The 17,622-nt window shown below is 42.0% G+C and overlaps 1 protein-coding gene across 4 annotated transcripts in view; it reads left to right on the top strand.

Moving 5' to 3' along the window:
• NTM (neurotrimin) overlaps nt 1–17,622 on the top strand; it is an 873,264-nt gene that overhangs the window by 362,082 nt on the left and 493,560 nt on the right. The gene's annotated exons all lie outside the window — the stretch shown is intronic.

Below are 17,622 nucleotides of genomic sequence, written 5' to 3'. Positions count from 1 at the left end.
CCCATACTCGATTTTTGATGACAAATGTCCCCTCATAGGCAGCCTGGTGCGAGTCTGCACACAGCCTGCACTCCCAGGTCCCTCTCGTGCCTCCTAGAAGGAGCTGGAAGCGGAGGCCAGCCCTGGGCAGTGCGCTCTCACACCGCTTCACATTAGGGCGCTGAAAAAACAAAGACCCTTACTCTCATTTTTGCAAAAACGGCTCCCAAAAGTATTGTTAGTGAGGCCGCTAGTTCGCTCTGACTTCCTGGCAAACCGACACGCTGATATTACAGGTGTCACCACGCTCCTAGTTGCTTTAATAACTTTTACACTATATTAATGTAATGACAGAGTTAGCTACAGTGCATGGCTCCCATGCTCCATCCTGCACCCCCCACCGCAGTTTTCACACTGCTCATAAAGGGAATTGATAATGGCCTGAGGGGGATTTTACCTATGAGCAAAAACGTTTGACTTAATTACGCTTGCGTGGTGAGACAGGAGTGTGCTGAATCTTGATACATAGATCACTGGTGGATTTCAGGGCAGAAAATAACTCTCCCAGGGGAATAAGCTATGAGGGAGCTTAAAAATGTTAAAAATTTTAAGTTGATGATACCGTCATTATATCACCTGTCAGAGCTTAGAAGTTTAATCCCCTTCAGTGAAGGAGATGAAAAGGTAAACCTGGTGTGGTTAGTAACATGAAGCGCCTGTCATTCAAATCCCAGGACTCAGATGGATTGTAGAAAAGCCAAAGGCACCCTCTGCAAGGAGCCGAAACCCGGGACGCTGATGCTAACTGGTGACGGGCTTTCCAGAGGCTGAGCTAAGCTACTGTAAGGGGCTTTGTGCTACTTACGCTTTGCCAAAGGATAAGCTGCCAGCCGCACTTCCAAAGCCATCGACTATACTCCTTTAAACTTGGCGTTTAAGATTCTATTTAGAGTCAATAAAGTTGAGCAAGTAATTTAAGGGTGACTGATCGGACTTAATTCCACAGTAAAGTCCCTTCCACACACTTAACTTTTCAAAGGTTGAAGGATTTTCATTTGTTTGTTGGCATGGACTAGAAGGCAATTATAAGGTAGAAAAAAGATAATTTCAGGAGCAGTCCAGGAGTGTTGCTTTTACCCCAAATTACAGGGTCCTCAAATTTTACATTCATTTACAAAATGAAGAATTTAAGCACATGCATTTTTAAAATCGAGCCCTAGCACAGCATAATGGTAGAACGCAGATCTTGATTATATGTGCGTGTATCTTATTTCATCTATCTCTTCAGTATGGGCCCCCTTTCCCATTTTTGCAAACTTGTCATGGGCACTTGAAGTTTTCCAGTGAACGACTGTGGCCGGGAGAATCCCAAGAGGGCCACCAGGCTCCCCCCCTCTGGTAGGTGCCCGGGTGATGCTCCACCCCTGAGCGAGGGCAGGACCTGTGAATCTGCTCGGATGGTTTATCATCACTCCCTGGTTAGGGCCTGCCGTGGGGCAGTGTGATTACATGGCATCACTCATTTCCGTCACAGCCTACGGGGAGGGCCAGGAAGCCGGGCAGATGCACTCCAGAGGCCTGGAAGGAAGCAAACAGCACCGTCGACTGGCCTGTGAGGGCCCTGGGCCAAAGATCCACAGTCAGTCTCTAGGGCTGAAAGCGGACCCGGCCCACAACTAGCAAGCCTGTGGGTGCCTGGGTCCTGCAGCACAGGGGATGCATCCTACAGCCAGTGAGCGAGGATGCCTCCGAGCCTCAGGGGAGACCACGGCACTGGTCCACGGCACGATTCCAGCCTCGCCAGAGTCCAAGCAAAGGACTCAGGGACCTCTAACCCATGGAAACTAGGAGGGGATACATTTTGGTTGTTTTAAACTGCTAAGTCTGTGATAATTTGTTATGCAGCAATAGAAACCTAATACGAGTATATATAAAATTTCACGTTAATGTCCAACTTATTATTTTATTTTATTTTATGTTCATACATTCTTACAAAAAGATATTTATTAAGTAGTTACGACATGGCAGATGGCGTAGTAGGTACCAATAACGTGACCAGTGTTATGGGCTAATAAAGACAATAGCTGTACTCTAAACAAAATCTGCTACGAATGAATCACATGGGCTTTAAAAGTAGCTCATAACTCGCACAGCCAGGGCATCTATGGGGTAAGGGGACACAAGGGAAAATTCTGTTATAAAATGCAACTTGAGTTAAGTGTTAAAAGGGAATAGATGTTGCTCAGGTGGAAAGGGGAGAGAAGACTGTTCCAGAGAAGCTGGATGACTCATCACACCAGGGTGCTTTTCTAGGCATCTTGGAGGTAGGGTGGTGAACAGGGCAGGGCTACCGTGCAGGAGACAGAAAATAAGATGAGTTTAGAGATAAATATGAATAGAAAGATGTGTTATTCAAGGCATGGTTTCAAGGGGCAGCAACAGGGGCATCCCCGGGGAACCTGTTAGAGTGCACAATCTCAAGCCCCCTGCACCTCCCCGGTCAGAATCTATGCTTCCCCACGTCCTCAGGAGATTCCTGGGCGCTCTCATGTTCCAGAGTCTTGACACTGGTGAGTCTGCACACTACTCTCCTTCAAATAAAGGGAATATATTGAGGTGTTGTTTTGTTTAGTTTTGTGTTTGTTTGTTTTTTTTAAAATAAATCTTTATTGATTTCACGGAGAGGGAGAGAGAGAGAGAGAAACATCAATGATGATGTCCTTGATCAGCTGCCTCCTGCACACCCCCTGCTGGGCATCAAGCCCGTAACCCGGGCATGTGCCCTGACCGGGAATCGAACCGAGATCGCCTGGGTCCTAAGTTGATGCTCAACCACTGAGCCACACCAGTGGGGCTGTACTGATGTTTTATGGTGGGTATTAACACAATCAGATCCATCTTTTAGAAAAAGTGTTGGAAGAAGTGGAGAGGGAGGCGGAAAGCAGAGAAACCGCTTAGAACATTATTTTAATAGTCCAGGCAAAAAAAAAACACTCCTACAAACAAACAAAGACAAAAAATAACAATTCAGGAACAGTGGGCATAGAAAAGAGTGGATAAATAAGACAGATTTTAAGAAAGTAGAATACTTAACATTTTGAACAACAGACCAGATGAGCTAACCAAGGGGCACTGAATTATTGAGAATGAACTTCAGGTGTCTAGTTAATATGACAATGTAGGAAATATAAGCAAAATAAGTTTTATTTCTGACATGCTGAATTTGAGATGCCTGTGAGACTGAGGTGAGGACATTTAGTAGGAAGTGGATGTTTGAGTCTAAGGTCACTAGGACAGTCTGGGTCATTAATTTGGACATCGGGCACTCGTAGGATACATCTGAAGTTGAGAGTGAGTGAGTTTTTCCAAGCTGATAGTTCCAATTTAATTTCTAAAATGATTAAGACTTCTGGACTCAAGACTTCCACTGGTACTGGATTTTTTTTCCAACTTATTAAAAGAATACTTATAAAAACACATGCATATGTCCACTATGGAAAGGTTAGAATGGGCCAAGCCCATCAAGCATCCCTTTAGAGTGTGAGGTGAGAGGATGCTGCTTGCCCCAGGTGGGAAGTGACGCTGGCGCGGAGGAGAACCCACACATCCATCAATTTTCATCCCCCTCCGTGCCGGTGGAAAAGTACAAAATAATGGAGTAATGACCATGAGAGTCTTGTGAAATGATTTAGTAGAATCCTTGTTGTACTTTCAGGATGAATATTGTTACACCCAAGACGTAAGGGAGGAAACACAATTTTTAAAAATTCTTTACTACAGAAAACAGAAGACAGCTTGAGAAGAAAAGTATCTTGTATGTAATTTTCATAAGAGAAAAATATAAATCATTAGCTCTGTGGGAAAAAAAGTGATAAAAGAGAAATGATGAAACATCAGATTGAGTAAAAAAAGAGAGTTTCATTATATCAAGAAATATTTAAGGAAACTAAAATTCAGGAGAAGAAGCGTAGGACAGAAATAGCAACCTAAAATTTAATCAGTGACGCGGAGAACACATTTGAGATATTTTCTTCAAAAGTAAGAGATGAAAAACAGAAATAAAAGAAAGCAGAAAGAATAACAGTCCTTAACTGAGGAGAATTTGAATCCTATAAAAACATACCATACCAGTTGAGAACAACATAAATCCAATACATAGTCATTCCCTAAGTTACATATTAATTTACAGAAATTAAACATTTCATAAACACCAGGCGAAACAAATAAAAAAGAGCATAGGGATAGAGAAATCCAATTAAAATATATTATATATTAATTTATAATTATGGCAGTAACATATTGTTTGGATTTCTATCCCTTTGTGATATTGTCTGAAACCTGGAGGTGTAATGCCTGCAGCTCTGTTCTTTCTCAGGAATGCTTTGCCTATTTAAGGTATTTTGTGATTCTATACAAATTTTAGGATTGTTTTCTATTTCCATGAACAATGCCATTGTAATTTTTATAGGAGTCACATTGACTCTGTAGATGGCTTTGGGTAGCATAAATATTTTAGCAATATTAATATCCATGGATACAAAAATATTTTTATTTATTTATTTTTGTTTTCTTTAATTTTTTGTATCAATACCTTATAGTTTTCTGTGTAAAGATCTTTCGCTTCCCTGGTTAAATGTATTTATAAGTCTTTTATTGTTTTTGATCCTATTGAGGGATCCTAATTGGACTTTTTCTCTCCCACCCCCCAACCCCCAAATAGTTTATTATTATTGGATAAAAATGATTGTGTATCATGAAACTTTTCTGAATTTGTTTACTGGGCTTAACAGTTTTTGGTGGAATCTTTAAAATTTTCCATATACAGAATTATGCTTCTTACTTTCTGATTTGATACCTTGTCTTTATTTTTCTTGCTTAATTGCTCTGGCTAGATCCTCTAGTATTACGCTGACTAGGGGTGGTGAGAGTAGACACCCTTGTCTTGTCTCTTATATCAGAAGGAAAGCTTTCAGCGTTTCACCATTAAGTATGATGTGGTCTGTAAATTTGTCATATATGGCCCTCGATTATGTTAAGGCATGTTCCCTCAATACCCAAATTGTTGTGTTTTTATCATGAAAAGATGTTGAATTTGTCACTTTTTGCAACTGTTGAGATGATTATATAACTTTTGCCTTTCATTCTATTTATGGGGTGTATTGCATTTATTAATTTGCATATGTTGAATCATCCTTGCATTGGAAATAAATCCCATTTAATCACGGTGTCTGATCCTTTCAACGTACTGTTGAATTTGGTTTACTATTATTTTGTTAAGGATTTCTGCTTCAGTGTTCATCAGGGATATTGGCCTATAGCTTTCTTCTCTTATGATATCCCTACCTGGCTCTAGCGTTAAGCTAATGCTAGCCTTGTAAAATGAATTTGAGAGTGTCCCCTCCTCTTCAATTTTTTGGAAGAGTTTAAGAATTGGTACTGATACTTTAAAATGTTGACATTCTATTTATATTAGTTCAGGTATACTGCATAGAGGTTAGACATTTATATGACTTACAAAATGATCCCTTGGTAAGCCTTGAACCCACTTGACACCACATATAGTTGTTACAATATTACTGACTATATTCCCTAAGCTGTACTTTACATCCCCATGAGTATTAGGTAACTATCAATTTGTACTTCTTAATCCTTTTACCTTTTTCACCCACAATCATTTGGGAAGATAATTTAGTAGTAGACATATACTTAATGTATAACCTATCAATCCCTAGGCATTTACCTAAGATAAATAAAAATGTGTCCACACAAAAACTTGCACACATACGTTCATAGCAGCTTCATTCGTAATAGTCAAACAATGGAAAAAATGGTAATAATCCAAGTGTCCACCCCAAAGTGAATGGATAAAAATTTTGTATTCTACCCTTCAACTAGGATTCTACTGAGTAATAAAAAGTAACACCTGACACACACAGAACAGAATGAATGACTCCCAAAACATGAGGCTGAGCCTACAAAGCTAGACACAAAGGAGAACATATTGTTTGACACCAATCATAGGATGTTCTAGAAAGGGCAAAACCGAACTACAGTGAGAGAAAAGTAGAGCTGAGTTGCCTGGGGTGTGGATCAGGAGAAGGGTAGAGGGGAGGTTGGTGAAATAAACTGGAGGGGACAAGAGCTAATTTGGGGAGGTTTCTGAAATACTCTGTCACTTTATTGTGGTGGTAGTTACATGGGTGTAGATCATTGTCAAAGCTCACTGAACTGTATACTTTAAGTGGTTGTGCTTTATCGATCGCTGCAAAATATACTTTAATGAAGTTAATAAGAGTGAGTTTTCAAATGGTTTTAAATTTCTCTTTTTGGCCTTGCTCTATTTTCCAAATTCTTCAAATTTGTGTATTAATATATTCATAAAAAGTAAACAAATTAAGATATTTTTATCCACTTGTGTTGACCTTGCCGTAGATCTTGCGTAAGTGCTCTTTGCAAACAGCCTAGTCAACTCTACCTAGTATAATATGTTCTCACAAAAACTGCAGCCCTGTACATCTTCTTAGTGCATGCATTTGTAGGTTTTCTTTTCCCAAAGGCATCCTGGATTCATCATTAAAAACAAAAGCAAAACCTAGCAGGAAATGATCAGCCTTTGCTTTGAAATCAAGATTTATAATTTCTTCTTCCGTCTTGCTGGAGCTGACCTTACAGTCCTCTCGTCTTGTTATGAAGAGCGCAGGCCGTGGCAGGTGGAACCAGGCAAGTCGACCATGCACGGAATGAGAGCAACTGAACCGCGGTGAGGTCAAAGCCAGATCAGACACAAAAATCAAGATTATATGAATTTTAACAAGTGAAACATAGTGTGAAATGAGACAAAGATAAAAAAACCAGATCTGAAATAGTCTCGAAAATGAGAGAGTCGATTCTTCCAGATACCTGGAAAAGCTAATCTTACAGCTGAGCCTTTGGCAGCTAAGGCTAACACAGAAAGCATGTCCTACTACTTAATTACCCTTTCCCGCTGCAGGAAAGCATGCCCATTTCCTGATAGAAAACGTGTTCTCTCTGGAGCAGAACTCAAGATAGAATTTATTATGGGAACAATGAACTTTTGGTAATGAGGTAAATGGTATGTTCGGAAGAGTGTTTTGACAGTCAGAAACCCTTCTCAGAGACACAGTCCTTGCGCCCAAGAAGACAGAGACAGTGACATGGAGATGGAGACACCATAGAAATGGTCAGTTTGGAACACAAGGTTGAGGCCTTGTTTTTTGATAATCTGACTTAACACAGTAGTTAGAGCAGCAGGAGAGAGTAAAAGAAAACGTCGTCGATATGCTCGTAAACAACCTTCTGAAATATCAGAGATAAGAGCCTGCGGCTGATGCTGGGGCTCAGGCAGTTTGTGATCGAATCCTCCAACAGGTACCTGTCGTGCAGGCCTTCTGTGTTGCTGCGACGGCCATCTGCTGCCGATGCCAGATGGGAAGGAAGGTGTCATTCTGTTGTGGAAGCTGAGGAGCCAGACAGGAGGCTATCTCGCTTTCGAGCAGGTGGGGACAGCAGGGTTTCTTTCAGGTGGAGCCAGAATTTTCTTCGGGGAAGAGCTTTCTGTCTTCTCAAGTAGTTAAGCACATGTTTGGTGAAGACCTCGAAGTTTTGCACAACCTGGAGAAATGGCTGTAGCTTGACAATTTTAAGACAAGTCGTGTAGCCGACTGCTTCGTTCGCGAAAGGGGCTGCAGCGTTAGCATTGTGGGGTCCCCTTCAGACAGACTGCACCTCGATGTGCTTGCCGAGACGACCAGCTCCGCGTTGAGTTAAAGCTCCCCCTGTGCGTTGGGGTTGTGCATGTTTTAACACGTGTGTGCTCCTAAGAGCCTTACAAATGTAGTATCTGCTATTTATGGAAAGCGACGCCCAGGCTCTCAGGTTGGGATTCTTCTTGAGACTAAAGTCAGAGGCTGGAAGAAGGCACCGTTTAATCCAGCACTATTTAAGGTCCCAGATGATTACTGAGAACTCCGCAAGATACCGCAGAGATGGAGACACAGTAAATAGGCACTTAAGGGGATTTAAAAATAATAGCGAAAGATTCTTAAAGAGCCTGAAATATACAAATACATGATTAGTCTTTTAGAGTTATTATGTTATTATGATATATATGATATATTATGAAAGAAGAACCAGAAAATATGTCAAAGTACAGCTCCAATTGATGACATTTAAATTAGAGATTGCACCTGTGGGAGGCTATTTTTATCACTAGCGGTGGCTGCCAGGAGTAGGGAGCTGAGATACGAGTCTGAAGAGGGATTGAAAGAGTGCAGTGTGTTGACCATAGAGCATTCCTGTCCATTGAGCTAAAGGCCAGTTTAATGAATATTGCAGTCGACTGAACTTTGTCAGGTTATTTTTAAATGTGTTGGAATTATCTAGATAGAGTTATACAGATTTTGGGTTTCTATAGACATCCATGCATATATGACACTCTGTGAGCAATACTGTTACTAGCTCTGCACTTGCTATTGTCTTTGACAGCTAAGACCAAATCTCTAATTAACTACAGCAACTACACTTGTTGAGGTAGAGAGAATGTATTTTAAAAGTCCTGAGTTGAAATAGCTCTCAACTGATTCTAATGTCCAGCAATCTCTTGATTATATTCCAGCTACACTTTATCATAATATAATATTGCTTAGTTAATTCTATTATTAATATTTTAATGAGATATTTGTGTCTGTATGCAAGAGTGAAATTCATTTATGCCATTTTTGTTAGGTTTTAGTGTTAATGTAATTGTGGGTTTATAAAATAAATTTAGAAGTTTCTTTTTTTCTATGGGCTGGAATAGTTGAAATATTATTGGAGTTTAACCCTCAGCTATGAATCCATATGGTCCTGACTCCCGTTAAAGAAGGCAGGTGTCAGTTTGACCTGTTCAGGGTTCCACTTCCTAGGTGACCTTCCGTGAATTTGCATTTTGCTAGGACAGCACCTCTCTGTCTATTGAGTTTCATGCAGTTTCTCTTCAGATGCTTTAATCTGGTTGGTTAGAGCTTGTTTTCTTCTTTCTCCCTCCGAATTGTGTGTATAGCTGTTTATTTCTGTTTTCTTGTTCCGGCTCACAGAGGCTTTCCAGGGAGCTGGCTGGTGGATTTTTCCCCTTCTCTTTATTATTTGTTTATTTGTTGTTGTTTTGCTTAGTTTTTAAATTTTTATATGTTTTTATTGACTTCAGAGAGAGGAAGGGAGAGGGAGAGGGAGAGAGAAACATCAATGATGAGAGTCATTGATTGGCTGCCTCCTGCACACCCCCTGCTGGGGATCGAACCCTCAACCCAGGCATGTGGCCTGACCAGGAATCGAACCTTGACCTCCAGGTTCATAGGTTGAAGCTCGACCACTGAGCCAAGCTGGCCAGGCTGTTTGTTTGTTTTTAATTAATTCTTGATTTCATCAATGTTAATTCTTCCTTCCTCGATGTGCTTATTAGTTTTATTGTTTTCTCTAATTTCTTAAGATGAGTGTTAAGCTCATGCATTTTTTTCATCTCTTTTCATTAATAATAAAGACAAGTGCAGATAAATGATAGTCTTAATGTGAGGCATTTTCATTCTGTTTGTTTATTAGATAAGTTGCAATTCCTTTTTCCGGCCCAAAGGTGACCTGGGATACATTTCTTATTCTCCAAGAAAAGGTTTTCCACCATGCTTTTATGATTTATTTCTAATTTAAGGAATTTTGATCAGAAAATGTTGTCTCTAAAACCTTTAATTTTTAATACTTCTTGAAGTTACCTTGTAGTGCAGTGCAAGATTAATTTTTAAAACTATTCCTTGTACATACATAAATTAACACTCTCTAAATGTAGCATGTTAGAATATAAGATTACATCGGAGGTCAATTTTGTCAACTATAGTCAGTTCTCCTACCTTTTTATCATTATGTTTTGCCCACTAAACATGCCAAATTCTATGAAAATTGTATTACTGTTTCCTATTATAGCTATTTATCTTGCATTATGGATAGTTTTGCTTTCTAAAATTGACTATCTATTGTATAGTATATATAGATTGATATCTACTGCATCTTAATCACCTCACAGCTCCCCCTCCTGTGTTTTTAAGAATCCTAATCTACATTATTATCAGTTATAGTCTTCTCTCTGGACAAAATCAGACATATTTTTCCTATTATTTGAAAACAATATAAAAAAGTCTCCCCACTAAGATTGACTTTCATCTACAAAAATGTTCTGTTTTTTTTCACAATCCTCAACACGCCTCAGTTAGATATGAAGTTGGGAAAACTTTGCTTCTTCCTTCCCCTTAACTCAGGTCAAATCTTGGATACTCTACTTTTGTTTTCCCATATCCTTCTCCCTCTTGCCCCCAACCTGAAGTTGTGGGTTTTTTTTATTTTAGTGCATGCTTTCCTCTACAAGGTGGGCTTAAACATGCTGGGCCCTCTCTCCTTATGCGCTTTGGGAGGGGCCCAGAGAGGTGCCCATTTCTCACCCGCTTCCCCTCTGCACCCTCCCCGCTGGCCTCTGCCTGTCTCACCCCTGGGTGCTCAGAGGTGTTTTCCAGTCTTTTCCGCAGGGGAACGGAATGCAGGACGCGGTGTCTGAATTACTGCCGACTCTCAGTGTCTTTCTTTGGCTCTGACGGGTGAATGACGCCTTCACTGAGCACAGGATCCTAATGCTGCCTTGGTGTTCTCCCGTCATCCGTGGGTGTTCTGTCATTGTCCTCTAGCTCCTATGCTGCCTACGAGTTCAAGGCCAGTTGATTATTTTGTGCTTGGAAGCCACTTGTTCTTTCTATGCAGGAGTTTATAGGATTATATGTTTATATGGCAACCCGGACTGGTACTTCAACCTGCTGGGGCGCGTGTTTGCTTATCAATCTGGCCTGCAATAGAGGAACCTCACTCACCATTCAGGCTCGGGTTCCCCAGATTTTCTGCTTCTTTTGGTTCAGATTTGTCTGTCTCTTCTCAGTTACTTCCCACCCATATTAAGTCATTTTTATTTGTGTATTAAAGCTTGTGTCTATTCTCATGATTATTGCCTGTTTATCCTTTTAATATATGCTTTGAGATATACTTGGCTTCTGATATTCCAAGCCACTTATTTGAGCTTCAACTGTGGTGCTTTCAATTTCCATTCAATTTCAGAATATTTGGTTGAGAAATTATGCAATTTTATTTTTAGTGCAGAAATCCTTATGTGCTGCAAATGAATGTATATATATATATATATATATATACACACACACACATATATATCTATACATACATATCTATATATATATGTATATATATATATACACATCTTCAGTGGCTTTATTTAGCTGAGCATGTGTCCTGTTTATTTTGAAAGACTTCTTCTGTAAGTGCCGACCCCCCCCCCCCCAATAGATTATTTTTCTTTGTCGATACATTGGGATTCAGGTCACGTTGAGGAATTACTAGGTAGGTGGTAGAAAGCAAAGCAGTGTCTCCTCCTGGGGATCAGTAGTGTAGAAAGTGAGATTCCCCCTGCCCCCGTTCCTTTTACCTTCCTGGTGTCAGGAGCAGGGAGGACTCAGCCCACCAGGTCAGCTTCTTCCTGGGGACCTGGGAGAACCCGACCATTCAAGCCAGGCAGATGCTAGATGCTGACCTTTCACCTGGGCTCGTGCGGATTGCTGCGGGACAGGCTTGTCCCCACGGCCGCCACTTTTTGGTCTAGACAAAGACTCCCGAAGGTGATTTCCAGTTCTTTTCTAGAGCACAGGAATGCACACCCAATAGAAATTCCCTTCGTAGCAGGGCCGGCAGAGTTACCTGCACCAGACTGCTTTGGGGCCCCAGACATGTGGCTCAGGAGAGACAGGCTAAGTTGAAAACGAGAGGCTCTCCGGTCACCACTCCACCAGGTTTGTTTTGGTCACTCAGAAATATCTTTGAAGTAATCTCTATCAGACCCACAATGCGAGCAGCAGCTACAATCAGCACTGATTCATAGGAGTGCTCTAAGGTTCCTCAAACACATCTGGTCCCTGAAATCACTGTGTTATGGGAGTTATTGTGAGAAAATAGGCTCAAAGTGTTTAGTGCAAGGCCTACATTTACAAGTTGGTAAAGAGTAATGAAACCAAGGCATTTGCCCTCCAAGTCCAATGATTTTTGTGCAACTATTTTAACAAGAAAGAGAAAGCAAAGGCTATTCTATATACTTTAAGCTGAATATATAATAAAGTAATAAAGTATATACATATATATATACACACACACATACATATATATATACTTTATGTGTCTATATATATATAGACACATACATATATATATACACACACACACATATGCACATACACATATATACACTTTATAAAATGTGTATAAATAAATAAAGTACTTTCAAATATAAATAAAGTACTTTCAAATATTCTTGGCTAAGGAAGAGTTATTTTATTCGGTACAGTGGTAATTTTCTAAAGCCAAGAACAGTATTTTTTATTGCTTGTTTATTTGTTTTTGTGCATGTTTACACTTTTATTAAGTATCATTTGTGTGTGGTATATACATGCATAGATATTTACATACAGAAAAGCCCACATATCCTAAGCGTAGAGCTTCATAAATTTTCCAGCCTGGACACATCAATGTAATCAGCAGCAAGATCAAGCAGCAGGCTATTACCAACATCTAAAAAGCCCCCTTGCACTCCTTTCCAGTCATCATCCACCCCTCCAAGGGTGATAACCACCCTGATTTCCAAGGGCCTACAAGACTTCTGCAAGGACAGCCTGACTTACCACCTGTAGCCAACATTTAGCGCAGAGAGTTTGTTGTGATTGATAAGTGTTTGTTGGATGAGTGAGTGAATGAATGGACGCATCGATGAATAATTGAGTGAGCCAAGGATTAAGTGAAGAGATCCTTGGAAGATGAAACATCACCAAATTTGGCTTTGGAGTCAGAGATTAGAGTTTAATGGGTTATGCAAATTGAGAGAAGTTATTTAATCTCATTGAGTCTCAGGTTGCTCATCTAAAAATAGAAGCAGCAATGTATTCCTCATAGGGCTGTTTGTCATAAACCTTAAAGTTAATATATGTAGAACCAGCGGTTGGCACCTACTAGGCTATTTATTATTGGTACCTAATAATTGCTATTATGGAAAGAAAAGGGATCCAGCTGTCTGCATTTGGGACATGACTAATCCCCTTACCTTGATCTTTTCTGTTTTAAATAACATTCCAATCCTTTAGAAAATTTGTTATTTTAATACAGTGGAAAGAGTTTAAAACAGCATCTTGGGAAAAAAAAAAAAAAGCAGAAATCAACAGAGAACGTCGGGGAGTGTCGGGGAAGATGCAGTTGGTCTGTGTCTTTGAATAAGTTCAGGTTCTGTTCTGGATTTTCCCCCCTCTGCCTGTAGTGTCTCTGATCACAGTTAGCTTTCATGAACTTCTGGTCCTCCAGGCCTTGGCTTATTCCTCGTGGTGGACGACCTGCCCATCTGGTTGGCTTTAAGTTGGCATCATATCAAGCCCAGGTTCCAAACCTGACTGTTCTAGTCCCCATGATAATCTAGCCTCACTTGACCCCTCACCTCTGCCCCAGCACTGCTAGAACTTATGCTCCTCACTTCTCCATAGAGCTGCCACCACCTCTGCACAAGTTCCCTCTGTCTGACACCACCCCAGCCTCCACTGCCTCCTCGCTTTCCTTATTCCACCTGAGGCAGCAAAGGGCCCGGGTGAGACGGCCATAACAATTGCACACATGTCTTCACGCTGCTCCGCCTGAAATGCCAAGCGTGGTCCTTGCCCTCCGAATTGGCATTGCCTTCATTTAGTTCTCGAGTTACTAGAGTAAGTATAAAGGCAATCGACTTGATACTGAATGATTAAGCCATAAGAGGGCTTGTTTTCTGCATATCTTGTCAAATACCTGTTCAGTAGGTACATATTTGTGGCATGTTTACTTTAGTTAAGTTGCTTAATTTCTCTTACTAGCAGTTACCTTTACCATAAAATGGAATGTCGGGGTCTGATTCCCCAGAGAGCAGTTGGCAAATGCACACATGGCCGGTGAGTGCAGGGAGCCCCATTATAATGCAGGCCCTGCTTTTCCTTAGTGAGAATTGCCAGTGCTTAGAAACACATTTCAGCTTCCATTTGCCGTATCCGTCACCATAACTGCAAGACACTGAGAGCTGCCTAAGAATGTGGCCTGAGAAGTTCCTATGGAGCCTGTTCTGTTTTAAGAATAATTTCCACAGTAGTAATAGTGGTAACATTACTATTATTTTACTGTGACTACTTATTTAATTTTATGACTATTATTATTAAGGATAATAACTATGCTAAGTATTTGCTGAACTTCATGAATTAAATGGCCATCTCTGACTTTTTTACACCCCAACCTCAGCACTTAATATAGGGAGGCAGAGATACAAATCAATATATACCAGGTAATGACTCGATAAAGGAATGTCAGATGCACTGCCCAAGTCTTTGCTATATTACCTCATTCAACTTGAAGCAACTCTACAAAATAGGAAGTATTATCTCCATTCCACAGTTTAAAAAAACCTGAGTAGAGGTGTTAAACAATTTACCTAAACCACAGCACCTACGTGCTTCCCTCCTGGGTCCCCCCGATCTGAGTGTATAGCGCCTCCTACTGCTCTGCTCTGTCAATTGCCTACTTTTGGAACCATAGGCAGACCTTCCTTCAGATCAGTTACAATCCCTATGTTATACAAACCTTACCATTCGTGTTTCTTGAATCCCTCTCATTTTTTTTCAAAAATGGGAACCAGGGTTCAAGGAAGAGATCCTGGCAGAAGATTCCCGGATCAAAGATGCAAAGTCTCGAGGCCCCTGTGTTGGCATGAGGATCAGAACGCAGGCCGAGGTCAAGTCCCACATCCCAGCTGCTGTGCCGGGCCCTGCTTCTAGTCATTTCTGTAATGGAGAGAGGTAGACAAATGGGAAGGTTGTCTCCAGGGAGCAACAAGAAGGGTTAGAGAGCTGGAGGGCTGGACTTGAGAGATAAGATTAAAAGGCCTCGGTATTTATCATTTGTCTGAGCCAAGGTTGAGGCACAGGCCAGATAACCATCTACAGTACACGTATTCACTGGCCATGATCACCTCGGACCACTGACCTCTCCAGGCAAGTGGATGCTGGTTGTCAGCCAGGACAGAAGGGGTTGGGAGGCCATGAGGAACTATGGTGGTGGTGTGCACAGCCTACCGAGTGCCATGACACCTCCGGAGCCTCTTCTGGGGTTCAGGGTCTCTCTTGCACCCCTGGCTTGAGAGGGCACCTCCATCTCTGCATTGGCCCCATAGACAGTCAAACTGAAGTTTTGGGTACAAGCTAGTGTTTAGCACCAGGCAGGCAGTCATCTTGCTGTGGCCACTTTAAAATAAGGCACAGAAGAAAAGGGACAATCCTTTAACTCTATGCTGCTTGGAGTTATGGAACTCAGGTAATATATTTGCAATAACCATTCTCCAAAGAAGTCACCTGATGTCTCTATGATCCCTAATTAGTTTCTGGTATAAATTAGTACTTTAACATAAGCAGGCGGCCTGTATTTCTCATCCATAGTTTACTACTGTATTCCTTGGGAGTTATCCCAAAGAAGATGAATTTTCACTCCTTGCTACATTTGACCAATTTGTTCATTAAATTCCACAAGTCCTTAAATAACTAATGGCAATAGACTGGTAGCAAATAGGCACTCGATAACTGTGAGTTGAATGAATAAATGAGTGAGTGTATAAGTAATACATAAAGGATCTAACTGCACCGTTTGTAGTAATTTTTAAGACACAGTGCCTTAGAAGGCATGACATCTAAAATCAGATTGTGTACAATTTAAAGAAATAGAGCTCCATGTGACATGGGAAAAACATTCATGCTCTTGAAAGCCTGTACCTGGATTGCTCTACCTTAAATAAAAAGCTCAACTCACAAAACTACAGTGAGGAATGCCCTCTGCAGACGTAGACTGTGTTTGCCCTGGCCTTGTAGCCAGTGGTGGATGATTGAAGTTTTGGAAAGAATAGTGGTGTTTTAGAACCATCCATAGATAGACTATTGGTACGAGATCAAATGCTTAATATATAACTTAAAGAAGTGATACCAAGTGACCTCTAAGGTGCCTGTTATCCTGTTTCTATGGTTCTTTCTCATAGCAGAGCACTGTTCTGTCAGAATACGGCAAGGACATATGCATTCGGAATTCCCCAGGAGAGCCCTGGCCCCACCGATGCAGAGGCCTGGGGGCCTCTTGGGAGTTCAGTTTGTATTTAAGCCAGTATCATGGTAAACCAGATATTTGTGACACTTCTTCATGCTGGGTGGTCCAAGGTATGCCAGAGGCAGTGACACCGGAGGGAAAATGGGGGAGGGGGATTTACAGGGAAGACAGGGCCATCAAAAATATTTGTGTGAAAAGAATTAACCAATAAATGCATCAATAAATAGAACAAAAAATCTCTCTCTCCTTCCCTCTCTCTCTCTCAAATCAATTTTAAAAAATCCCTGTGATAGAGCACTGGGCAGTCACAAGAATGCAGAGGGTGCTCCAGGAAGGTAGGGGTAGGTGCCTAGCCGAGTGTGGAGCTGGAGGAGGTGCCTTGTCTAGCGTGGAGCTGGGCCTTCCTTGGAGGAGGCGATGCCTGAGTTGCATCGTGAAGGTTGACCAGACCTTGTAGATGTAAGGAAGGGGAAAAGGGGTTTCAGGTGAGAGCAAAGGCTGAGAGGGAACCAGTGCTGGGCAGGAAAATGTACCCCACACTAGGCAAGATCATCTAATTTAGGGAAATGAGCAACCAGGTGTTGGCAGACTGAAAGGACAAAGGGAAATCCGGAAACACCCCAGGGGCTGGAAGAACAAAGGGAGAAGTTAAGCTTGTCAGAACTGAGAACCCGCAGGGTTTGTTGGAGGGGCCCTGCGAGCTGGGAGTCAGAGGCTGCCACCTGACTGCCCCTGCTCCTCAGGAACACCCAGGAGGGACCTGGCAACGCTGGGAGCTAGGCCTCTGCGGAGGGGCGAGGCCACTGCCCGTGGGGTTCCTGTGACAGTGAACAGTGAGTGGGCTGAGTTAGGGGGTGCGGAAAGAAGCTGGAAGGGAAACAGCTGCTCCTGGGACCAAGTACAGCCGCCAGGGTGAAGGGCCATTGCTGGAGCATCAGCCAAGATTGGGGAGTGGGCCCCGCGCCTTTCTCGCCTCTGCCCTTTCTAATGTCCCCTGCTGTGGAGCCTAACAGGAGGCCGGCTGGCGCAGCGGAAATGTAGTTTGTAGAACCCCAGCCTCAGCATCGGGAGGCAGAATATAGAGGGTGCACTTGGAGCTGAGAGGCACAGGGGCTTGTAAGGAATGGGAATGGCCGGCGTCCAGGAACGAGGAGAGGCTGGGGCTGCCGCTCCAGAGCGCCGGGGAAAGGGTGCCCCCTGCGCGGCCAGGCCCAGGGCACGCAGCCTTCGGGAAGGCCCATCCCAGCCTCTCTCCCTCCCGCAGGAGGTGGCGTTAGCTAATCACAGGGAAGGGGCTGAATTCATCACACTTACTAATCGTGGAAGTGATCCTTAGCAGGTCATGGAAAATATTTAGCGAGTGATTACACAGAAATACCTTCCTTCCTCCCGCTGTTTCTGAGTAAA

Source organism: Miniopterus schreibersii (assembly GCF_964146895.1).
Source record: "Miniopterus schreibersii genome assembly, chromosome: 20".
NCBI classification, from domain to species: domain Eukaryota; kingdom Metazoa; phylum Chordata; class Mammalia; order Chiroptera; family Miniopteridae; genus Miniopterus; species Miniopterus schreibersii.
Note: the sequence above shows the minus strand (reverse complement) of the source record. Positions and strands in the feature narration are given on the sequence as shown.